This window comes from Equus caballus, chromosome 1 (genome assembly GCF_041296265.1).
Source record: "Equus caballus isolate H_3958 breed thoroughbred chromosome 1, TB-T2T, whole genome shotgun sequence".
NCBI lineage: Eukaryota > Metazoa > Chordata > Mammalia > Perissodactyla > Equidae > Equus > Equus caballus.
Genome location: NC_091684.1, coordinates 52,993,183 through 53,019,979, shown reverse-complemented (window position 1 = coordinate 53,019,979; position 26,797 = coordinate 52,993,183). Strand labels below are relative to the sequence as shown.

Here is a 26,797-nt window from a genome sequence, read left to right as displayed (position 1 = left end):
GTGGGTATGAGCCAGGTCTGGGAGTCAGATTACCTGGGCGCAAACCCTACCTTTCTTAGTTACCATCTATGTGACTTTGGACAAAGACTTGACTTCCCTCAACTGTAGAAGGGAGACAAAATGCCCACCTCACAGGGCAATATGTACAGCTGTCCCTCCATACCAGCAGGGAAAGGTTCCAGGAACTCTCCGCCCATCCCTCCCCCTATACCAAAATCCCCAGATGCTCAAGTCCCTTATAAAAAATGGTGTAGCATTTGCATATAACCTACACACATCCTTTTGTATACCTTAAATCATCTCTAGATTACTTAGAATACCTAATACAATGTAAATGCTATGAAAATAGTTGTACTGTATTGTTTACGGAATAATGACAAGAAAAAAGGTCTTGTAAATGTTCAGTACAGACACAACCATTGTAGGCCTTTCAATCCGTGGTTGGTTGAATCCACAGATGCCAAACTCTCAGATAATGGAGGGCCCACTGTATTCAAAGTAAATGAACTCACGCATGCCCGGCGTCTGTTACATAGAAAGCACTTGGTAAGTTTTACTGATTATTTTTCTAGAACAAATTCTTGTTTTTGGAGGCGTAGAGCCAGCTAGCCAGGCATATATAAAGAAATGCTTGTCATGTGCGCATTGGCTGTGGAGGGTATAGGGCTCCATGTCTGCACAATCACCCCCAACCCCCACCCTCAAGTCTGCAGTGAAGGCCGTGGGTGGACCTCTGACAGGAGGTATTCTTTCTCAATGTCCTATGTGACATCCCGGTCAAAAGGACAGAGTGAGTCTTTGTGATTTTGCAACATTTCATTGTTACTTAGCACTTTGGATTAGCAACTGTCCAGAGCTGATGCGGCAGCTGTTTAGAAAGGGAGGTTATTTTGTTGGCTTGTGTAAGACACCAATGGACTAACATTTGCACTTCATTTGTAAATTACAAAAGTGGAATGAGCCTTTGAACCCTCCAAATTTGGAAATTTTCCCTACCATTCCAGCCATTCACACCATATAAAGTCTAAAATTCCGACTGGTAATCCAGGGTAACTGAAGATACTCATCGGGTTTTCCTCCATGTTTGGATCAACACAGGTGTAACCAGATCAAGGCTGAGGCCAAGATTTGCCCTTTCAGCCATTTTAGGGGCTTTCTGAAGGTTTCAAGAGACCAGCCATGGATTCATGTTCATTTGTATCTTTCCTCTGTTTGCAAGCAAGTGTACTCCCAGAAGATGGAGTGGTCAAGATATTGCCTGCCTCTGTCCCCATCCTCCTGTCTGAAACCAGGTGAGCCTGTTTCAGGAAGAGATGCAGAGATGGTGCATTGTTAATGAGAATGGCATGCCCTCTGCAGCCTCCTCAGGCGTGGAGTTGGGCCATGACTTGGGAACACCTGCTCTTACGTGCAGTATGTTTCAACCCATTGAAAGATCTTAGTGCAAAATCAAGCATGGAATGATGTTCTGTGGTTTTCAAAGAGGTTCCTAGAGGGTTTGAGTTAGATAGGCCAAGAATAAACCCATTCACCTGTGACGGATATAACCAGACTCCAATGTCTGGTCATGGAAAACTGGACATGTTTTACAGAACTCAGAAGGGCTGGGCTCCTCATTTAGAACATTTATAACATTATAGCTTGGCCCCAAATCCAACCGAGCTCACAACTGTGAACAGGGTAAGTGTGTTTTGGTCTGTGTGTTTATGCAATCGAGTGAAATCAAGTTAGTTCTCTAGAAAAACTGCAGTTTAATTTGTTTCATCTGTAGATAATTTCCCCTGTAAATGCCAACTTGTAACTTCATAAAAAAAGCTCCATCAATTATCTCCAAACCTAACTTTTCTCGGTTCCTTTGGATAAATAAACTTTCCCTATGAATCAATTAAAGGAATCTCCATTTTTTTAAATATCAAAGAATTGGATTAAAATGGATTGTGCAGGAAATGCTGTCATTAAAAGGGCCAAGAAAAGAAGACATGCTTAATTATTGAGTGGAATATTCATAATTTTTGATATCTATCAGCTCAGTGTGTCCCTAACATGTTTTTAAGATGTACAAAAGGAACACATATTATAGCTCTTTTTTTCTTAAGCAAAACAAAACTAAGGCCAACATAACCCTTGTTTTTGAATACTTCATTTCTCTTCAGTTGAACAAAATAATGCCATTTCTTTTTCAATCTTCTCTTTCAGGTCTACCTTCCACCCAGCCGTTGTTTAAAGAGCTTCATTTAAAGGTAAACCCTGCAAGGCCTTGGGAAGGGTTTTGCTACCAAGCTATTGTATTTAATCACAAATGATTACTAGTTCTTGCCTTCTCTGCAGTTAATCCTGGATTTCTGGTTTTTCAATCAGGATAAAGAAAGTTGAAATGTCTCTAGGAGCTCTCAGAGAACTGCAGGCTTACCATATTTTCCTTGGAAGACTCTCTCTTAGGATCTTTCTGAGTGTCGCTTTTAGGTACACCCCTTGTTGACCTAAGTGAAAACTAGACGTAGGGATGTTGGAGTAGGAAGTTAATAGATATTGTCAAAACCTATTACTCCTAATAAACATTTATCACACCCCTACTCTGAGTTAGAATATCTGGTGCCTTGAATTTGGCCAGTAGTAGAAAAGGGACTTGTCACAGGGGTTTGGGACATTCTGGTTTTTCTAAGAATATGGAGGCGAGAATGAGAGCTGGACCCTCTCTTTGAAATACCCATGCCCTTCGCTACCACCATCTCTCCCTTCCACCTTCCCTTCCCTCTTCTCTCTCTAGCAGTTTCTCCTCTCCCTCCGCCCTCTTTTTCTCTGTCACTGTGTCTCACTTTCTCCTCCTCAATATCATCTTGACTATTTTCTCCCAGATCAAAGGTAGAATTGGGCCATTTGATTAATTGCCGTGCAGCAGAACCCTTTGCCTCCTTGACACACAAGCCAAGCAGACAAAGGGCGCTCTTTAGAAGGCTCGAGCTGTGTGGGTGCAGGGTGGGGAATTCACAAGCCTGAGAGCATGGAGCCCTCCCAGCAGGGATGTGAAGGTTCCTAGACCCTACAGAAGAATAAAGTTGCTACTGCTGCACATTGTGTTGGGCCATATTTGCATTTGAGGGGAGAGCACACAACTCCAGCATTAAGCCACATGGACTATGTGAAAGCTTGGTTTAACGTTTGAAAAATCTTTAAATTTCTGTGTGCGGAAATCAGTACCATTTGGAAATGAAAGTTAAGCAACAATGACTGACAGTTTAACCTTCTCTCTCCTGTACTGTGAAAACTCTCCAGAACCGCACTGTCCAATATGGCACCACTAGCTCTGTGTGGCTATTTTTATTTAAATTAATTCAAATGAAATAATATTAGTATTCAATTCCTCAGCCACACTAGCCACATTTCAGGTGTTCAATAGCTGTGTGAAACTAGCAGTTACTCCATCGGACAGCGCGGATAGAAAACATTTCCGTCACTGCAGACATTTCTCCTGGACAGCACAGCTCCTGACCCTTTATTCTCTTAAGCCAGGTAGCTCAGAGGAGGCCGTGGAGTGCTTGACAAGAGGAAAGCAGAGACATTCCAGAACTGTCTGAAAAGAAAGAAAACTTTTAACAGAATGCCAAGTTAAAGTAAACAGATTTGGAATTCAGTTGATCCAACCGAGATACTGTTTGGGAAGGTGTTTGAGAAGTTGAAAAGAACTGTACAATAATAAGTGGAATTATGACAGTTATTGTGATAATTTCAAAGAGAAGAAGAATGCTCAACTGAGGGTGAAAACATAGCCGATGGCCTTGCCCATTCTCTCCTCATCAGCATTGCAATTCAGGGACCAGGCAGCCTCTAAACCCTTATCTCCAGTTAGAACTTTTCAGGTGCAGAGCGCTGCCTTCTTTGTAAGGGTAATGGTTGCTTTGAGTGGGTAGGAAGTGCTTAAACTCCCAGAGGGAGAAGATCATCTTCCCTAAATCCTAATAGGGGTCCAGGGTCACTTGATACCTTCAGATAGTGATATTGATAATTTAAAGCATAAATCTTCTTTAGACTAATTAATAATCTTCCTCTGTAATTGAGCATAGATCCCACCAGCTCTCATTCTCAAATTAACTCACAGTTCAAGCCTGATATGGACGTTTGCCACTGTTCAAGGAACGATCATACAGAAAAGACCCTTGGGCTACTCTGCCCCAGTGGCATGATTGCAAAGACACAGACTAAGATAATTGATTCAAATCCCCTGGCTTGCACAAGGCAGGCTTTTCCCAGGCCAGGTGGCAATGCCATCGAGATCCAGTGTCCCTCAAAGTAAGAACACTGGGTTCTTCAGAGAAGGTAACTCTGGCTGCTGTACTGTGACATCCTAAATTCACTTCCAATCCTGCCCTTCCTCTCCTCCCCCAGTCACTGTCATTTACTTATCAACCCCTTTGGCTCTGACTTCTTGAGGTTATGAAACCAAATGGGTAAGAGGATTGGGGAATAATCCACCAAGCCCTCATCAAGTCCTAAGCTCAGGGTTTCCCAAGCACCAGTGACCTTAGGTATTTGTGTCAGTGTGCTGGGTCTCTCTCACCTAGTCCTCAGTGAAACGTGTGGGAGGGCGGTCAGGGCATCAGATGTTCTGGTAAAATGTTAGTTTCTGAGGTAAATGTTGGGGAGGTCTCACTGCCTGGTCTGACGTTGAATGGTGTATGCGATTAACCTGGGAGAAGCAAAGTGAGGCTTAATCAGCATATGCATGAGCCTGATTCTTCATTGGTAGCTATTAAAACTTGGCATTCACACTTTTATTACTAATCAACAAATATTTGTTGGGTGCCTCAGCTTCATCAGATGCTGAGGTATCATGAAGGAACTTATAATCTATTTGTCATGATTTGGACAGATCGATAATATGTTATGATTCACAAACTTTGGAAGTCTCAAGTATTTTGTGTTGAATATTTTAAAGGTTTGTTTCTATTATGAAATGTGAAAGACTCAAACTCAAAATGTTGAGTTTGAAGAAAGATTGTGGAATGGGAAAGATCTCTCCTTGTCTGGGCCTGGGAGGAACTTTGGTAAATATAGGTCGTTTGAAGGATGAGTCTATGATGAGCAAAGTCTGAAAATGAAAAGGTGGCTTTTAATTACCTGGCTGTTTCTGCATTGATTAGTTGTCCGCTGAAATAGGAAGGCCATGCCAGAGCTTTCTCTCACATTCCTGGGATCTGAATTTACATGTCTGGTGTCTGCTTTCAGAGTACCGTCGAAACTTGCTTGTCATTTGTTTTATCTCTTCATCGCCAACAACCTGTATGGTTTAGGGAAGAAGAGAGACGCAGAACCTCTTTAGAGAGGCAGAGGACCTCCGAAGTCACCTATCTTCAATTCTTTATCTTACAAGTGAGAAGTCTGAGCTCCAGAGAGGTGAAGCACCTCCCACAAGATGCACAGCTTCTTGGGTCAGAGGCTAGACCACTAGGACCCTGCTTTCCTGCCTCTGTTAAGTGGGCTCTCCACCACCTTGATTTGTCCTGTGTTTTAAAACCATCCCACTGCTGATCTGTTGAGAAGTGACTGGTAAGGAAATTTTAAGGCAAACCTTTGGATACCTTTTCAGGCAAAATCAAAGAATAATTTCCAGAATCTGGGACAAAAACAATTCTAAATAGAGACTTCAAACTCCTGAGGAGTCTCCAAGATTCATAAAATGAGATTTTCTAGCTTAACCTCCTCAAAGAAAGGCCACTCTATCAGGTACACTTCTGGATAACATACGATCTAAAGGCAGTGTAGCACAGCGGTTAAAACACAGATTCTGGCACCAAACTCCTTAGGTTCATAATCCTGGCTTTGCCACATACAAGTTATGTGACCTTTGGACAAACCACTTCTTTGCTCCGTGCCTCAGTTTACCCATCTGTAAATTGGGGATAATGATAATAGTATCTTCCTCAGCTGAATCAATAGATTGTAAAGCACTTAGAGTGTGCTATCACACTATTTAAGCATTAGCAATTTTTATTGTCTACTTGGCTCAATGCAATGAACTCTCTCCCCTATTTATTTCCTACATAAGAATGTCTTAGAAGAAACAAAGCAGGAAAAGCATAAGACATCAAGGAAGCGAAGTGATTTGAAAATGCTGATTTCTTCCTCCCCCTGATAGACTTGAATACATCACCAGACTAGTACTCTGCCATGGCCAAACCTTTGAGTATTGAAGTTGCAAGAGGCTTGAGGGATCACCTGACTCATCCTTCTGGTTTAGGAAAGAACCTGAGGCCCAGAGAAGGGCCTACAATCTTGACTGTCAGGGCCAAGTGCCTGCTGTCCACCAGCAGCCCGGCCATACCATTCTCATCACTCAACACTTTAAAACAAGACATCACCTGGACAAGGGGGAGATGGCTGGGACATTGAGTGGATCCTGAAAGGAGTATGAATGACTTATTTCAGTTGTTGGAAAGCCTTTCAGCTGAAGAGTGTTCAGATGCAAAGGGAAAAATGGCCCGTGTCTTTTCTGAGTCATGTTGTGCTTCCCCTGAACCCCATTTCTGAGCCTGCCTACTGGTTCACAGGAGTTCACTTGTGTCTGTGCTAGTGGTAGTGGCAGAGACAGAACTTCTGACTCAGGTCCTCACAAAACGTAAACAAAGTTTCTCCTTAGTTGAATGGGGTTCCCTCATTTCTCTTCAAGTTTGCCAGCCACAAGTTGCAAAGAGAATTTGATGCCCGTAGCTTCATCAAGCATCCAGCTGACATCCCAACAGAGCCAAATTCTCATCCAAGTTCCCAGTGGGTCATGACCTCAGTTTTCAACATGGATGAGCTGGGAAGATGATGAGATGACACATTTTAGTGATTAACTTCATTTAGGTTTGTATTATCTTTTTTTATTGTGAAATAAATAATACATTCAAAAGATTATATGCCATATATGTGTAATTAAAAAACAAATAATAGGGGCCAGCTCCATCGCCAAGTGGTTAAGTTCATGTGGTCTGCTTTGTTGGCCCAACATTCACTGGTTAGGGTCCCGGGCACGGACCTAGCACTGCTCATCAAGCCATGCTGAGTTGGCGTCCCACATAGCACAACTAGAAGGACCTACATCTAGGATATACAACTGTGTACTGGGGGGCTTTGGAAAGAAGAAGAAGAAGAAGAAAAAAAAACGATTGGCAATACATGTTAGTTCAGGACCAATCTTTAAAAAACAAAAGAATATCCATGTACCTACCACCCAACTTTTAAATTAAAATGTATAAATATGTCCTTACATGGGCCAGACCAAAATCTCCTTGAGATTGCGTGTATTTAGTATATAATATATATGTGTGTGTATGTGTATATATAATTTTTTTAGTGCTTGGCAAATATCCTATAGTTATGTGTTGCTTAACGATGGGGATATGTCCTGGGAAATGTGTTGTTACGTGATTTTGGTGTTGTGCAAACATCATAGAGTGTACTTACACAAACCTAGATGCTATAGTATACTACACACCTAGGCTACCCACCTAGTACCATTGATCTTATGGGACTATGGTTGAACATATGGTTCATCATTGACTGAAACATTTTTATGCGGTACATGACTATATGTATATATATGTATATATATACACACACGTATGTATTTATTTATTTATATAAAGCAAATTGCTTAAAGAGATTAAGCAATTTGATCAGGGTTGCACATTATGAGGCAGATTTGGATTTGAAACCAGGCCTGTCTTAAAGCCTGAGTGCTTCATCACTCTGCCCTGTTGCCTAATCTTTTATGCACCTTTGCTCTCCTCTGCGACCTTCAGTAGAGTGTTGAGTGCATGACTGGCGTCCAGTAAGAATCAAAGGTAGGGTTGGCTCATTGAGAATTAGGACACCGGTGAAATGAGGGCGACAGGCTGTGGTGTGCCACAGCCAGCTTCTACTGGAGAACAAAGTGTGCCCATGTTTCCCCAATTCCATGTTCAGTGACATCACATTGGGTGTTTGAAATTGGCTGTAGTGGGAGTATTTTCACCATGCAAATGCTACAGATCATGACTCCCCCTTCCCTTCCCCGAGAGTGAATTTGCTGGGATACCAGGCTGGCACTCCTGATCCGAAAAGAGACAGGCAGCTTGGGGCTCTGGGCCAGAGAGCAGGCTGCGAGGTGAGGTGAAAGCAGAATGTTCAGGTGGGGGGACTTGAGAGAGCACAAGCAGTGCAGTATTTCTCAAAGTGAGGCCCTGGCGAGCTCATTAAAAACACTGAGTCCCAGTCTCCATGCCCTTTTAGTTGATCTGTGGTGGGACCCAGATATCTGCATTTGTAAGTAACCCAGGTGATTTTTTTTTTTTTTTTGAGGAAGGTTAGCCCTGAGCTAACTACTGCCAATCCTCCTCTTTTTGCAGAGGAAGACTGGCCCTGAGCTAACATCCATGCCCATCTTCCTCTACTTTATACGTGGGACGCCTACCACAGCATGGCTTTTGCCAAGCCGTGCCATGTCTGCACCCGGGATCCGAACCAGCGAACCCCGGGCCTCCCAGGAGCGGAATGTGCCAACTTAACCGCTGCGCCACTGGGCCGGCCCCCCAGGTGATTTTGGTGCACACTAAAATTTGAGAACTAGTCCAGTGCTTCTCAAACGTTAATGAGCATACAAATCACCTCAGGGAATCTTGTTAAAATGCAGATTCTGTTTCGGTAGCTACCGTCTGGGGCCTGAGATTTTGCATTCCTGACAGGCTTCCTGGTGATGCCAAGGCCGCTGGTCCATGAGTCACACTTCTGGTGGGAAGGACAGAGTCCAACCCTCTCATTTTACACATCAGGAACCTAAGGCCCGGGATGGTTAAGTGACTGACACAGTTAATCATTGGACAACCATTTCCTGAATACGGTGAAGGAGCTATAAAAGAGTTAAAAACCATTCCTCTTCAATGTATTAATGAAAATAGGACTATTTGTTCAATATCTTTATGTAAGAGATACTGAATTACAAATATTAATAACGCATGGAGTATGCCTTCAAATTTCTTATAATCTGGTGGAGGAAGTAAGGTATTTTTGTACCTGAAGTAAATGGAGGACAGGAGGAAGTAAGTGTGGTGATTAAAAGGACATGGTGACAACGCTGTGTCTCCTGGCATTGATCTCCCTCTGTTGTGATATCTTGGACAAATGATTTAAACTTTCCGGAACTCCAGCTTTTCCTGCATAAAGCTAAGAGGTTCAAAGTCAGAGATCCCAAAGAGCACGTCTAGAGCTAGGATTCTAGGAAATATAAGACGGTTTTCGTTCTTTCTTAATCAAAAGCTAAAGACAGGTTGCCGTGGACCAGATTTTGCCCGTAAACTTTCTTTTTAGTTTTTAAGAAAAAAAGTTATATTTTACTGGCTTAATTATTTTTAAATAAATTTTTTATTTTGGGGATGACTTTAGTTTTACAGAAAAGTTGCAAAGCTGGAACAGAGAGTTCTTATATAGGCCTCATCCCCTTTCCCTCATCTTACATTATCACCACAGTACATTTGTCTAAAGTAAGCTACAAGAGGCTTGAGGGCACCTGACCTGTCCTGCTGTGTCTCTAAAAATCTCAAACCAACTTTGAAAAATTGGGATATTTTACATAAAAATGAGGATTTCTGCTTTCTCTTGAAAGCTAGAAGACCTGGCAATCCTGGGTTTGCAATGACACCCAGAACAAACTGGCTAGAGCTGAGTGAGTTACCTACTTTTACTGGGGCCTGAATTTTCCAGTCCACCCCAGCTCCCATCTCTCATGCAATGCGTATGCACCTGAGCTCATGCAACTCCCCCATATTCCATTGCCCATCTGGCTCCTGCTCCAGGCAGTGGGGTTTGTCTTTGCAGTATATGTTAACCTAAACGTGCAGTAACACTGGGGAGGGGAGCTGGAGGGGCTGGAGCTCTGGGGGAAGCCTTCCTGGAGAGATGCTACTTGCCTTGTGCTGTGAAGCAGCTGTTCCCAAAGTGTGGGACCACCAGCATCAGCATCACCTGGGAACTTGTTAGAAATGCAAATTCTTGGCACCATCCCAGACCTACTGAATCAGAAGCTCTGGAGGCGGGGCCTGCAATCTGTGATTCAACCAACCTTGAAGGTGATTCCAGTGCGTGGTGAGACTGGAGAACCACTGCCCAGGCAGGCGGGATTGAGATGGGGAGAGCCTGGCAGGCCAGGCAGGGCTGCTTGCACTCTGGTGGTGCAGAGCTGGGGGAGGCACGGACTTCATGGGTTCACAAATCAGTGGGCCCTGGGGTCAGAGCTAGCGGTCAGTGTGAGTTTTCAGGCCTATGGGGCTTTGGCTATGTGAACACAGGCTTTGCTTCCAACTGTTTTCTGCTGCTCTCTATCAGATTCTGAGTAAAGACAGCCTGGCTGAGTCGAGGCTCAGGATGCCATTTTTGTCCTCTCCCCTGCCTCCTTCATCAGCCACGCCCGATCTTTGATTTCTGCATCATCAAAATCTCCCCAGCATAAGAAAAGAACCATTGTGGCCACTTTTGATTGGCAGGTGATTAATCCTTGGATTCGCTCCTTTGTCTGTGTGGCAAAGTTCCCTGGGTCTGACTTAGAGTGAGAAGGTTATGTAAAGTTGAGAAAACGTCAACGGATTTAAAGTGAATATCATATACACTGCCCATCTTCTTTTACTCTGTCTATTTTTAAGGACCTAACTCAAGTTTTGCCTCCTCCCAAGTCCTTCCGGTCAGGAAGCTCTCTCCTCTGTCTGTGGAGTCATTCTTCAACGTTCGCACAGGGCCTGTGCTCCTGCCACCCTGGTCCCGGGGATTCTTTCTGTAACCTCTCCCTCCTCTGGCTCCCGTCCACTCACTGTCTGACTCTTACTCATCGTTCAGGTCTTATTGCTCTTGACCATTTCTAGAAGCCCTTGCTCACTCCCAGGGAATGGGATAGTTTGTTACCATCACTGGAATTGCCCAACTACTCTGGACAGGTCTTGTGTCTTATTCATCTCTGCCCAGTACCCGGCACAGTTCCTCGTCCACAGGAGGTGCTCAACGCTTGCTGAAAGAACAAGCTGCCTGCAAACATACAGTGCACAGCATGGCCTCGTGCTTAAGCAGCCTGGCTCTGCAGTCAGTCAGCCCGGGTTTGAATCCTGGCTCCATCAAATTGGCTGTGTGCCCTTGGACAAACCGCTTAACATCTCCGGGCTTCTTGTGAAGGGTACACTGTCAGCTCTGATCTCAAGGTATTTTGTGATGACTATATGAGCTAACATACTTAAAACAGTGCATGGCTCCTGCTAGTACTCAATGTGGGTTAGCAGTAAATAGGCCCCTGATGATGATTTGTCGAACTGGATTGATGACAATTTCCAACTTAAATTTTACCTGAAGAAATTCCCTCCTTAAGGGGAGAGATTTGTGAGACCTGACCAAATAAAGGGTTGGAGGTGTGCCTACCTGCTCAACAAGACGGCCTTTGCTATCTTTTTTCTTCTTTTTCCAGGGTAGGAACAAGTTGGGACTGATCAGTCTCATCAGACGGATTTGGGGTAGATGCATTCTGAGAGACAAACCCAGAGTTCAGAAGCATTTCTGCTGTTTAGACTGACTCCCTGAGCATTTCTTCCTAGCAGCTTACAGAGGGCGTTCAATCCACTCACTTGCTATAGCCAGATGTACGTGACTGCCAGCCTATTCGTAACTGGGGAAAAGATTCTGAATGTGATCCAATTCCTGTGTATTTTACCTATTTTATCTTGAGTTGGCTGCCTTCTGTGACAGGGTTGTAATTAATATAGTTGTAGACCAGGAGGCTCATTAAATCGGTCTCATTATGACTGTTCAGGTTCTGGGGCTCGGCTGAAAAGAATTTCCCTATTATCAGCGCCTGACATATATTCCTGATCAAGCAGGTCAATTCTCTTCTGTCAACGACTATCTCCCAAATGGAGATGGTATTTATTCCGAGTGGTACTATTAGTGTGAAAAATGTTGCCCCTGCCAACAGTCGTATAGGCTTCTGTCACAGGTGGGGCTTCCTCTGCACAGACATGCAGAGGATAGGAATTTATAAGGTGATATGCTTTCAGTGGCCGGAATGACCACTGGGTTCTTTCTTAAGTCTTCGGCTCAGTGCGAAATGTTGAAAAGGAAAAGAAACATCATAATTATAAACTTGAGGAATCTTCATTTCAGATGAGGCTTTAGTAGCTCATTTAAATTTCTATTCAACATGAGTTCCCACTTGGCGCTCACGATTCCTGATTCTCTCTCTGCTTGGTTGCTTCCTCTGACAGAGTACTCACCATCTCAAGTGTGGCCAATTTCATTTTCAAACAGATCTAGGAAAATCATTTGTAATATTTGTTTGAAATGTATCTCTCTTACTTCTCCATTGACCTTAGTTCTGCCACCAAGAGCTGCAGAGAAACAAGTTTGGTCACTGTTCCTGGAGGAAGCTTTCTGAGTGTTTGAGGTCGCTCTCCCCTTCCCTTCTAATCTTCTCTTCTTGAAATTGAATCTCATCACTTTCTTTTATAGTTAGCCAGGTCCTTCGTCCTTCTGTTCACTGATTCAAGGTGAGCTACCTTTTAAACTCTCCAAAGATGAGGCATCCAGAAGGGAACGAACCTTCCAGGTGTGGTTAGTCCACCCAAGGGCCAGGGAGGCAACTGCCCCAACAGAGACAGAGTTTCTGGAATTTTCCTTGGAGGACTGTGTCACATGGGACCCTCTCAGAAATGAAAGTGTGTGTTCTCTTCCTCAGGACCTTTTGCTGCAGGTACCTGCACCTTACTTCAACCACCCATGCTCCGGCATTATCTTTGGGAGAGATTACTGCACCAGGCTTAAGCTCAGGGACTTTGAAGTCAGGCTGCCTGGATGCAAAGCCCAGCTCTGCTGCTTGTTAGCCTGTGTGATGCTGGGCAACCTGCTCAACCTCTCTGAGCCTTGGTAGGGATAGTAATAGGGCCTACCTCATAGCCTGTTGTGAGAATATGATGATTCTCATATTGGGAATATGAGAATAATGAGATTATGATGCAAGGGTAGCTGAGCTCCTGAGAATGCTCAATAGAGTAGCAATGATATTAACAAGAACCAAACACCGATCATTGACGCCTCCCTGCTTCCTTTAACCTGGGCTTTCAGTCTCTTACTTTAGGCTTTTTAGGGGTAATCCTAATGCTGAAAAGCTGATGGCGTAGGCAATTTGGAGTAATTCCAAGTGAATTTATCCTTTGGTTGAGTTCTTTTCATGTGTCTAGTCCAATACAAACACTCATTGAGAGCCTTTTCCACCTAGAATACTTTTCATTTAAGATCTTATTTCATGAGAAAGAGAGTGAGAGTCCGTGAACTCCATGTTCTCTCAAATGTTTTAGCAGAATGACCTCTCTCTCCCTCTCTTTCCTCAAGCTGGTCTTCTTCCTTCAAATGAAATCTTACTCAGAACCCCAGGATGTAAGACAGATAATAGATGAGTGGGTCCCTCTGGCAGTTTTAATCTTCTGTCCTTGGCAGAAGCAGCCTCATTGTTTGGAAACTCCTGGAGGCTATCTGTAGAATCCTGGAATTCTGAGCTCCACGTTTGAAAATGTCTGCATGAACCAGTTCCACATCCAATTTCTGAAATCTGGCCTAGTCCTTCCACCTGCCTGCCTCTCTTCCTGTAGGCTGATCTCCCGCCTGACTTAGGTTAGAGTCCTCCCATCCCACCAACATCCTCACCAGCCCCTCAGCTCCTGTGAGGATCTTCCCAGCTCAGTCCTCCCAAACGATTTTTTATTTTATCCTTTTCTGACCTCAGACATCTCTGAGGGTTGACAGTCACTCCCTACCTCCATTCTAAGGAAGGACCCAGGGTTTAGGGATGGAGTTATGGAGGGGAAGTGGGGGTCAGAGGGGTGCCAAGAGGAGAGTGAAAGTTCCTCTAAGGGAGGGAGCAGGGGAGAATGGAGAAGGCGGCAGATGTGCCTCAGAGCTAAAGAGTTAGTCGTTCAAGCAACAGACTTTTTGTAGTATTTATTCTCTTTGACCATTCTGCAATATTCATTTATTCATTCAACAAGTGTTCACTGAGTGCCTGTGACAGAACATCACACACTCTTCTGTGCCCTGGGGCTCCAGGAAGGAAGACATCACAGCCCCAGCCCCCAAGGAGCTCACAACCCAGTGAAGGAAACTGATAAGTAAACTTGCTGATCCCCAGATGCCTCTGGAGTCCCTAGCACTTGTTAATTTGCCTCAAGGGTTACACCAAAGCATCCTTCATCTTCCTAACGTGATTTCCTCTCAGAGCTTGGTTTGTATGATACTGTGTTCTTTAATTTCCCCGGGCCTGAGAAGTATGAGGAAAAAAAACCTCACAAACACTCATAACGCAAATTTTTATGTTGTACACCTGTAGCCAGATGAATATTCACCAAACTCCACCTTCATCACAGCACTTCCTTCCCAAAAGACTTCCAAGGAAATCCTAACTGCTTAGCTCCTTCTCACGGCCCCCTAACACCCAGCGGGCCCTTCTCTTCTAAACTTGCAGCCATTAGTGCAGATGCGGATCGTTGGACCATAAATCTATTCCGCCTTGCGACGTTGCTTACATTGTTGTCACGGTTATCGATGAACGCATTACTTAGCTTCTCATGTATTTAGGCTGTGCCTTCCCAATTACTTAAAAAAAATGAGAGCAATTATAGAAAAAGCAAAAGCCCCCTTTGATCTAGGCCCTTCCCTGTTTCTTCCCTTCTCCCAGAGAGAAAGTGCGTACTTTCTGTACCATCTAAAAAGCAGGCTTCTACATGCGGATATATTATGTATTCATAGAATGTGTAGAGTAGTGTTTTCATTATGCGTGTGTTTGCATAAATGATATTGTACGATACGCATCATTCTACAATCTGACTTTTTCACTCAATATATTTTTGAGATCTATTAATGGTGACACATATAATCCCTAGTTAGTTCCGTTAAATTACTCTACTGTATTCTAGGAAGCCAGCGTGCTACATCTTATTTGGCCCTTCTCCTCATGATGGATATTTAGGTTGTTTCTAATTTTTTCTTGTTATAAACAATGCTTCAGCGAATATCCCATACATATGCCAAACTACTTTTAAACCCTGTGGGAGGCAGGAATGGTGAATTCTATTTTATGAATCCTCTGTTCCCCTTTGCACAAGGCCCTGCCTATGGTAGATAATCAGTATATTTATTAATACATACTTTGTGTGGCACAGGTACGTGTAAACTAATACCTGAAGTCATGTTTTGAAGCGATGCTCTGTAATGGAAGCACAAATTCAGAGCTGACAGCTGTCTGGGTACCAGGGTTCAATCCACTTGATGCCCCAAGATTGTCTGCTCTCTCTTTTGAGACTGAAGCAATAAGGTCTTTCCCCTGGATACAGAGGTGATGTCCACAGAGAACTTAGGGAGAAATAAACAGATCTGATCTTGAGAGGGACCACTTGCCAGTGGGCGTATTTGCTCACTTCCCTGTCCTTCCCCCTTCTCCCTCACCACCTGTTTTGTTTTTTCTCAGGAGGTCTCTGGACGTGGCGTTTTGGAGCACTGAATGCCTTAACAAACCATTGCAGCCCAAATCCCTCAAGCTAACCATGGCAGAGGTCTCGGAGCAGGGTGGGTGTGATCTCGGAGCAGGCGGTGGTCCAAAGGCCTTGCTTACGCTGTGTGCTGATCAACAGCTCATCAGGCAGAGAGCAAGCCAGGAAGCCTGGGAGCTGTTCAAGGTTTTCTTCCCTTGCCTTTCCTGATCCTTCAATTCAGCAGGTGTTTGCGGAGCAGAGGTGAATCAGCGATCAGTCTCTCCCCTCGAGGAGCTTGTGTCTACTAGGAAAGGTCAGGCAGGAGAATGAGAACTCCCAAAAAGGAGGTACCAAGAAGAGCACATAAGGTTGCAGAGAGGAGACCAGGATTCCTGAATTGAGAAAGCCTCATTTGAAAGCTAATCTTCTTTTTGAGCCTCGCAGAAGGAATCCACCAAGTGGCATTGGGAGTAGGAAGAGGTGGTGATGGGAGGAGGCCCACATGAGTTTTCTGAGGAACCTGGGGTGGTAAAGGGATGGATGTGGGCCACCAGCTAATAGTCTTGTGTTCGTCCAGAAGAATAGGAGACAAGTCTGGAAGGCAAGCTGAGGGAGAAGTGGGTAGCAGGGGTTGTTTGTCCCATCCCTGAATCCCTGCCACATTGTGGACACAAAAAAATGGTTGCTACATAAAGGCAGATGTATTCTACTCTATTTTTTTACTCTCTTATTGAGACCTAACATATATAAATTGCATAAATCTTAAGTATAAGGCTCCATGAATTTTTATATATGTAATGAACACACAGATCAAAATATAGAGCATTTCCAACATTTCAGAAGGCTCCCTCATGCTCCCTCATTGACAATACTGAACACCCTCTCCAAACACACAAGTACCCACTATTTTTGACTTCTGCATCTAGATTACTCTTGTCTGTTCTCAAACCTCATGTAAATGGACTCACACAGAGTGTTCTTTAGGGCATTTCTTCAGCAGCGCTGTATAGAAAGGTTTAAGTGAGGAAAAGGTAGATTATTGCAAGAGCCTGGATGAGACATGAAATGAGGGCTTTGAGCCAGGGTGGTGGCCATGAGAATGGGAAGGAGGCAACAGATGCTAGACACTGTTGGGACAACTAGTTCCTCAGGAACAAGTGGAATGAAGCTGGCTGTTTGTGGGTGTGTACCACCTTCCAGAGCTCCAGCTTGCCCCAGGGCAGTGTCTGACGATTAGGATGACGGCCGGGGGAGGGGGGGGGCGGGCGGGGGGTCCCAGACAACGTGATTCAGAAAGACTCTGCAGAGGCATGAGAAGACACAACATTCTCTGCTACAGGGGCCACAGCAGCTTCTCACTGTGTTCCTCAGGAACACGCCCCGGGAACCAACCTTCATTCATCAGTCACTCCAACAATGCTGAGGATGAGGATGCCCCAACCCTTCTGTGGCTGTTGAGGTGGCCAGCCAGAGGTTTCTGGCACAAAGCTGCTGCCGTAGGCTCCAGGTGATGGAGGAGTCAGATGGGGGTAAAAGTACAGTCCAGATTGAATCAGGAGCACTGGAGTCTGCCAAGTGCATACTACCAAAGTGGACATGGGAGGTCTGGCAGTTTGCCTCCCCCACAGGGGAAAGTTCCAGAAGACAGTTGGTAGAGAAATTCCTAGGGAGTGGGGACAAATACTTCCCAATTCCAGGTTTTTCATTTGGGTGAGCTCAGGGTCAGGTAGAAACTGGGGGAAAAGGGAGATGGTCTTGAAGGAAAACAGAAGAAAACAGGCCAAGTGCTGTCTGAGGAGGAGGTGGGGCAGTGGGTGAGAAATGTACAAGGAAGGGAAAGCTGATGTTAGAGGCAGCTGTCTAGCCCCTCACCCTGTATTACTCATTGGGTTCTGATTATATAGATGAACACTTCCAAGACTTTGGGGGTACTAGTGACTCCCTCTACCCCTATCCCTTTAGGAATAGCCACCTGGAGACCCAGGTGCAATCATCAAGTTACTCCCCACCCTGGTATTCTCCCATCTTGGAAACAATTCTACTAGTTCCTTGCTACTTCATGCCTCATTGTGACTTTGCCAAGTCTTGAATCTTTAATTTGCTGCATAAACCAGCGTCCTATGATGGAACAGGTGTGAGAAGAGAGATTCCAAAACCAAATAAACAATGAAGAAAACATCCTTCCCTCATTTATAGGCTGCCAACATGTGCGGGAGGTGGGGCGGCGGTTGGGATGGGAACCTGGTGATGGAGGCAGCCTGTGAATGAGAGTCCAACAGCCTCTCCCCTTCTGGAACACACCTCCAAGCTGGGGAAAGAGATGTAAACAAATGATTATCAAACAGGGTGACAGGATAAGGACAGTGATGCAGGTGCTGTGGAAGCCCAGGAGAGGGAGGGATTAATTTTGCCTATGCAGCTGCAGAAGGAGGAGACATCGGGTTGGGTCTTGTAGGATGAGTAAAAGTCCACCAAAAAAGGCATTCTAGGCAAAAGAAACCATGTGAGCAAAAAGGGCAGGAGAGTGTGAGGAATGATAAGTTTAGAGTGGCGGGTGGGGGAAGAGGAGTGGGGCACGTAGGAAATGAGACTTAAAGAGAGCTGGAACCTTGCTCTCAGGGGACCATTTTAAAGTTGTCTGTAGGGGGTGACATGAGCCACTGTGTGCTTAGAAGAGGCAGCACTCCCGGCAGTGCGGGTGGGAGATTGTGGGAGGTTAATTGGGCTTGTTCTGGGCAAAAGTGTGAAACGGTTTGGGTTCCTTCCATCACTCTCTGGACTCCTTCACCCTTCCTGTGTTCCCTTCTCCAGGTGTCTTTATGCCTTTCCTCCTCCCCCTCATAGCAACCCCCAAATCACTGTGCCTGTTTATACCTAGCTGATGGTAAGTGCCAGATTTAAGGATGGCAAGTTGTCAAGACTTGCCAGCCACGTACCAGGCATCGCGCTAAACTGGTTGTTTTCTCACCACATTTAAGCCTCGCAAGACCTCTATGATTTTAGGAACTCTAACACACACTTGACAGATAGAAACCGTGGCTCAGAAAGGTTAAGCAACTTGCTCCAATTTACACAGTTAGGCAGGGGGAGCTGTGATTCAGAACCAAATTGTTCGGATTCTGGAGTCCATAGTCTTTACCCCGATACTGAGCCACTAATCTCTGAATGTCTTGCCCTGCCGCATCACATATTTGCAGTGACAAAGTCCTCAATACCACAAGCAGGCACTCAGAGGGAGGCCGCAGGGAGGGGAAGGAGGGTGGATATTCTTGGGGAGGAGACCCTCACTTCCTGGGACCGGGTTGGCTCAAGGCTTCTCCTCCAGGAGGCTCAGAAGGGGCAGAGCTGAGGGCCTACATGTGTGTGTTTAGGAGCCCACAAAAATGTTTTGATTTTTTTTTTTTAAATCAGAAGGAAAAAAGTACTTTCAGGACCAAAAAAATAAAAATTTTTAATTCATAATGACATATTCATCTTTATACCAGTGCAATCGTAAAATATAATTTTAGTTTGTGTGTGTGTGTATAGAGGAAGGGGCCCACAAAAGTCCCAGTGTGGCCCTGGCCTGGCATTTTCCGCCTTTCCTTTGGCCCTGTGCCATGTTCTTTTAGCCACTGAGTTCTCTCTGCCTCGTGTGTGTACCATCTTCCGTTTCCATCTGCAGTATCCGAAATCAGGTCACTCTGGGACCATCACAGCAGCCTCCCATCCAGTGGCCCTGCCTTCAATTTCTCTCTCTTTTCCCAACTCCCTCCCCACTTGCAGAGCTCTTTGATTTGTTTTTATTTATTTCATATTTATACAATATTGCATTTATTCTTGTGGTGGTATGTGTGTCATGTGTTTAGCCAGAGGATTTGGAATCACCTGTGTCCCTTAGAGGTAAGGCAAACCCACTTTTTAAAAATGAAAATAGTGAAATTGGTAAAATATTCATAACATGAGGTTTATCATTTTAACCATTTTTAAGTGTACAATTCAGAGGCATTAAGTACATTCACAGTGTTGTGGAACCATCACCACTATCTATTTCCAAAATGTTTCATCACTGGAAACAGAAACTCTGATCATTAAGAAATAATTCCCCATTATCTCCACCCCCAGCCCCTGGTAACTTCTTTTTGTCCCCCCAGCTTTACTGAGATATAATTGACATATAAGTAAGTTTAAGGTGTACAGTGTAATGATTTGATATATGCATATATTGCAAAATAATAAGTTTAGTTAACATCTATCACCCTACATACTTATCATTTTTTGGTGTGGTGAGAACTTTTAAGTTCTACTGTCTTAGAAATTCTCAAATGTACAATACAGTAAACTATGGTCACCATGCTGTACATTATATCTCTAGGACTTATTTATCTTATAACTGGAGGTTTGTACATGTTGACCACCTTTATTCATTTCCTCCACTTCCCCTCTTCCCCCGCTTGCCGCCTCTGACAACCACCAATCTGCTCTCTGTTTCTATGAATTCCATTTTTTTAGATTCCACATATAATTGGGATCATCCAGTGTTTGTCTTTCTCTGGTATCTTCTATTCTATTTTCCGTCTCTATGAATTCGCCTATTCTAGATACCTCATATAAATGAAATCAAATAATATTCGGTTTTTGTATCTGGATTATTTCACTTGGCATAATGTTTTCAAGTTTTCTCCATGTTGCAGCATGTGTCAGAACTTCACTCCTTTTTATGGTTGAAAAATATTCCATTGTATGGATATACCACATTCTGTTTAACCATTCATCCATTTGTGGACATTTGAGTTATTTTCACCTTTTGGCTATTGTGACGAGTGCTGTTGTGAACACTGGTGTACAAGTATCTGTTTGAGTCCCTGTTTTCAATTTTTTGGGTCTACACTTAGAAGTGGAATTGCTAGGTTATATGGTTATATAGCTCTTTTCAACAAATGGTGTTGGGAAGACTAGATATGTAAAATGAAGTTGGACCCTTATCTTACACCATATAAAAAATTAACTCAAAATGGACCAAAGACCTAAACTTAAGAGAGAAAACTCTTAGAAGAAAACATATAAGAAAAGCTTTGTGACATTGGATTTGTCAATGACTTCTTAGATATGATGCCAAAACCAAAGACAACAAAAGAAAAATTAGGTTGAATTTCATCAAAATTTAGTACTTTTGTGTATCAATGCACAATATCAACAGAGTGAAAGGCAACCCACAAAATGGGAGAAAATATTTACAAGTCATATATCAGATAGGGGATTAACATCCAGAATATACAAATAACTCTTGTACATCAACAACATTAAAACAGACAGCCCAATTAAAAAATGAGCAAAGCACTCAAGCTGACATTTCTCCAAAGAATATATATGAATGGCCAATAAGCACATGAAAAGATGCTCAATATCACTAATCATTAGAGAAATGCAAATCAAATTGATAAGATACTACTTCACACCTGTTAGGATGACTATTACTAAAAAAAAAAAAAAAAAACAACAGAACAGAAAATAGCAAGTGTAGGTAATGATGTAGAGACATTGGAACTCTTGTGCACTGCTGGTGGGAATGTAAAGTGGTATAACCTCTGTGGAAAAACGGTATGAAGATTCCTCAAAAAATTAAACAGAATTACCATATGATCCAGCAATTGCACTTCCAGATATGTACCCAACAGAGTTGAAATCAGGGAGATATTTGTACACCCATGTTCATAGCATTATTCACAATAGCCAAGAGGTGTAAGCAACCCAAGTGTCCATTGACTCTTGGGTTATAAATGGATAAACAAAATGTGGTATATATTTACAATGGAATATTATTCAGCCTTAGAAAGGAAGGAAATTCTGACACATGCTACAAAATGAATAAACCTTGAAAACTTTACGCTACGTGAAATAAGCTAGTCACAAAAGGGCAAATACTGTATGATTCCACTTATATGAGGTAGTTGGAGTGATGAAAATCATAGAGACAGTAAGTAGAATGGTTGTTGTCGGGGCTGGGGAGAGGGTGGAATGGAGATTTAGTGTTTAGTGAGTACAGAGTTTTAGTTGGGGAAGATGAGAAAGTTCTGGAGATGGCTGGTGGTGATGGTTGTACAACAGTGTGCATGTACTTAATGCCACTGAACTGTATGCTGAAAAATGGTTAAAATGGTAAATTTCAGGTTATATGTATTTTGCCACACACACACACACACACACACACACGCAGCCTAGTAATAATACTCTTTCACTTCTGTTTGCTTCAGAGATTTTGTAAGCTTTCAGTTCAAACTCTGAAATCTGGCTTCCACCTTCCCTCCCAGGGCTGTGTTAACTCCTACTGCCCTCTCCCACCCAAAGCTCTGGCCACGTTATTTAATTACTGCTCTGTCCTCCTTTACTCTTCGGCATTTTCTAAAGTTGTTCCCTCTACCTGGTAGGATCTTCCTTCCTCCCCGTCTCCACCTTTAAAATCCCATCCATTCTTCAAGAGTCAATGTTACCTCCTTCAGGGTTGTGACCTCAGTTCCTCCAATTCTGTACTTTTCACCATCTGTTTTGTTGGGATTCTGCCACTTTTTTGTCTCCCTTGATAAATTTTAAACACTTTGAATGATAGATAATTTTAAAACCATCCACAGAGTTTAGCCTGTAGCAGATAATGAGTAAAAATTTATTGAATGAATAAAGCTTTCTTCACAATAGAGGTCCTCAATAGGAAAATGGAGAAATCTTTGGTCTATTTTGATCTTTAATCAAAAACCTCAAAAGAAATTGAAAGCCTTAGATAAAATTTTTCAAATTTATTCTGTCAATATTTTATATGTTGTGGCCATCGTGGGTGAGCAAAATGACATTCAGAATAAATGGAATTTGTCTGCAGGTGCATTTCTTAATTTTTTTTTGTTCTGTTTTTTCTTGAACTAAGATGGAAGTGTCATGTGATGCAATGTGTCATGAGCAGTTCCTCTGAAAACTGTATTTTGTTTATTCACAGCTACTTTAGACGTATTAGGTAAACACCCCTGAAAACCAATGCCAAGTGTGAGCAGATGGGAAGCATGTCATTTCCTTACTGCTTAGTTTTGAAAGCGATGCCCTTGCTCACATAAATGATCAGTTTAATAAATTCAACTAAAGGCAATAAAGGTGTGATTTGGGGGAGGAGGGCCATTATGTAAGATATAAACTGCATATTCAGAGAACCTGCCTCACAGTGAAACAGACCTTAAATCATCTCATGTGAAATAGGAAGACCTCTTTAGTAAGAACATTTTCTAGAAATAATACTAGACAAAAAAATGCTTTTAAGAGGGAGTTAGGAAGTGGCTGTTAACTCCTAGAAAGTGGTGACTTAGTGGGAGAGGTAGGGAGGCAGACCTGATCAGGAACGATGCCTAGGACGTGGGGTCCAGGTTACCACCCTGATATTACTTCACCTGGGGTCCCTTATTAAGTTAGTCTTCCAGGGAGTGTCGTTTTAGGATGAACTTGAGTGGAAACAGCACTGTGGAAGAAAGGACGTTAGAATTAGTGGGAGCCAAAATATGATCTTTAAAAAAATCATTGAAAGGCAACATAGACACAGAAAAGTGCACAAATCACGTGTTATAAAATGAACACACCTGTGTGACCAGCACTCAGCTCAAGAAAGACAACCTGGCCACCACCCCGGAAGCCCCCTCCCAATCTCTACCTCTCCCTCCTCACCAGGGGTAACCTCTCTCCTCACTTCTAACAGGATACATTCGTTTGCCTGTTTTTGAACTTTATATAAATGGAATCATACAGTATGTAAAAAAAAAGATGTTAAAATATAAAATTATCAAGTTCAATTTGAATAAGAAGAAACATTTAAAAACATGTCCATCCCCTAGTCTGTTTTAAGGGAGGGTAAAGAGGAGAAGCACAGAGAGATGACTGCTTTCATCTCCATGGGTTTGCCAGTGATGCTATTGTTGGGATCTGTTAGTAAGTGCTGGTAATTATGCCACACAAGCCACCAAACCTATTAATTTTTTGAGTTGGTGGATGAATCATTCACTCCATCCTTTCAGTCTGACAAGGCAGGATGCAGAAGCCCCATTTGGTCTTAGCATGTGGATGGTAAAACCTGGCAGATTTCTAAGCTCCAAAATAGTTTCACTAACAAAATGGGCTGTAAGAAGCTAATTCGATTTGATGGGTCCAATTAGAGCCTTCCAAGGTCGACGTGGGTACGGAAGTAAAAGGCCCCCAAGAAGGATGCAGGGCCAATACCTGACAAAATAGGGGTCTGTTAGCAAAAGTGGAGAAGGATGGCAACTGGGGAGAAGGCAACGTGTCTGCCATGATGTCATTGTCATGATTGCCATTGCATAATCACAGTGACAACAGACAGCCTAGCTCTCGGGGGCTGAAGTGTTAAAAACCCACAAAAGGATGTTCTCTGTTTATTTTCATGGGTGGAGAAGAACATCTCCCCCCAGTTTCAGGGCTGGATATATTAGTTTCTTAGGGCTGCTGTAACAAAGTACCACAAACTGGGCGGGTTCAAACCACAGAATTTGGTCTTACAGTTTTCTGGAGGCTAGAAGTTTGAAATTAAGGTGTCATCAGGGCCATGCTCCCTCTGAAACCCGTCGGGGGAGAATCCTTCCTCTCCTTCTAGCTTCTGGTGGTGACTGTCAATCCTTGACATTCCTTGGCTCCTTGGCTTGCAGCTGTAGCACTTCAGTGCCTCACGTGGCATTCTCCACTCACGTGTCTGCTCAGTGTCTCTTCTCCTCTTCTTCTAAAGACAGCAGTCATGATGAATTAGGGATCTGCCTTACTCCAGTATGACCTTAACTTGACTAGTTACATCTGCAATGAGGTCACATTCTGAGATACTGGGGGTTAGGACTTGAACGGGGGTCATAGGAGGTGTTTTCTCTTCATGGGCTTTCGGGGCTGCAGAGCCAGACCTGGAAACTGGCCTTGGATAAATATTTGCTATTAATCTCTAGGCTATGAAACACTGCTTCAAAGTTTACAAGAGGCATAATTAGGAGCAACGAGGGAGCAGTAAAATTCTGGAGCTTTGGGGCCATCTCAGAGCTGAGTGTGGGTTGAGTTTTGCCATTACTAGTGATGGAGCTTTCAGTTTCCACTCTGTAAAATCAGAAGAATAATGATTGCAAATGAGTATTAAAGAGGCACTTTCTGTAAAGCGCTGAGCTCCATGCTTGGCCCGCAATAGGCTCTCAACACTGAGAGCAGACTGACACCTCAGTTTTCTCAAAGGGCTAAAAGGCAGGAGGCATCTCTTCATGCAAGATGATGCTGGTGATTTCAAATAGATGGGACTTTGTTTCTTATCAGGTTTTTTTCCCCCAAAGTCTCTCTTCATCCCATGATTTTTTGGGGTGCTTAATTTCTTCCCTCCTACAAAGGGAATACTCTTACATTCTCTTTTGCCATGTTTTTCCAACTTCAAACTTACCTCCAACACATGAATTAGAGACTCTATTAGCTTGATACTACTGTGGTTTTTGCAAGTCCTGTGGAACTGAAGTCAATCTGATAGGTAGTAAGTCAGGTCCCCAAGATGGAGTTAAGCAAAAACAAAGATTACCACAGAAAATTTTAGCACATGTTTGGAAAAAAGGCCAGAGCAGAACCTTCGATCTTAAGTGGGCGTTGAATCCCTTTTATAATTTAGAAATCTAATTATAATAGCTGCCATTATTGAGCAGTTACTATGTACCAAATGTAATTCTAAAGATTGTGCATATTTTAGTTCATTTATTTTTCACAACAACTCCATGAGTTAAGTACCATTATTAGCCTCATTTTACTTATGGGGAAACTGAAGCACAGAGGGGTTATAGAACATGTCCATGGTCACACAGCTAGTAGAACTGTAATTCTAACCAAGGCAGTCTGACTTCAGGGCCCATGTGAGTGACCACTATGCTATTCTAGCATCTAAACAGGAAAGCTCGTGGTGAGTCTGTTAGGATCTGGGCACGGGAAAACCACCCACTGGGACTGTGCTATGCTCACCTGTCTGCAGCATGATTCTCCAAGGTTAGTTAGCCTCCTCCAGACTGAAGCTCACATGCCATCCATGTTCAACCTCATGGTGTCCGGCTCACGTTCCTTCTCTCTCCCAGAGCATCCTAGCCATGTGGTTGCAGCTTATGTGCTAAATTGTCCCTGTGAGAAAGTGTGCTGACTTTACACGGGCTGGGAGGTAAACGAGCAGGGCCAATAATGAGCATGAGTAAAGTCAGCCTAGGTAATTACAGATGAACTAGAGCTCAGCATAGCTGATGGAATCGTCCGATTGTCCACGATTAATGCCAATGAATGAGTGTACAAATACATTACAGACAGACATCTGTAAGTGTTTACTTAGTGCCAGCTATCGTGCTGGGTAGGGGGCAACGAGACATAGTCCCTGAAATCTGGGAGCTAGCAGTTCAGTGCGGGGGATGGCTAGAGAAGTAAGTAAGCAAAGAAGCACAAGATAATAACAGCCTTAGAGGAAGTTTGGGTAAAATATAACGGAAGTGCAGAGACTGGAGATCATCTTTGCCCGAGGAAGGCAGGAACACGGGGTCAACCGTTCAGCTGCGTCTGGCTGAGTGGAGAAGTGTCTACCAGGCAGGAGAACAGGCCTAGCAGGTGGAGGAGAGAGTGATGTGTTTCTCAGATGGTATTCCTAAACCTCGTCCCAGAATCATGCAGGACGCTTATTGAAGAAGCAGATTCCTAGAGAAGGCTCCAGACTTTCAAATCTGCATCCTTGGGGTTGTGGTCCGAGAATCACTATTTTAAAGGAGGCTAGAATTTGTGAACTGCGGCGTCAGGCTGCACGAAATCAAGGGTTCTGAAGGTGCCTGTCCTGTGCAGGTTTGGGATGGGGGAAGTAGAATGTTTGGAGCAGAAAGTGCAGAGAGAAAATGGCAAGAAATGACACTGTAAGGGTAGATTGAGGCCAGATTTTGAAAATCTCTAAATAAAAATGTTGGACGTTATGTTACAAGCAATAGCAACCCAGTGAAGATACTGAAGCAAGGGTGTGACATGATCAAATCCTTGATTTGGAATGAGTGAGAGAGGAAAAGCCAGGAAGAGAGTCAGCATACTCTTAGGGTCGCCTGCTGATAGGATGGCCAACCGAAGGAGGCACAGTGGAATGTTTCCTTACAAAGATAACATAACCATATTGAAGAAAACAGAAAAGAGAGAAAATTTCCCCATGGTTTACCAGCATATTAGGTGTCTTGCACTTAGTCAATGATTGATAAATATTTGCAGGATGAATAGCTATTTAGTCACTGCCTCCATGTGCCAGC

At 43.4% G+C, this 26,797-nt stretch overlaps 1 protein-coding gene across 1 annotated transcript in view; it reads left to right on the top strand.

The window, feature by feature from the left end:
* The first annotated feature begins 1,457 nt into the window (after positions 1–1,457).
* EGR2 (early growth response 2) overlaps positions 1,458–26,797 on the top strand; it is a 79,907-nt gene continuing 54,567 nt past the window's right edge. Inside the window, exons 1-2 of the mRNA XM_070225640.1 lie at positions 1,458–1,680; positions 2,197–2,240. The gene's annotated coding sequence lies outside the window, so the exon portion shown is untranslated. The remainder of the gene's footprint in view (positions 1,681–2,196; positions 2,241–26,797) is intronic.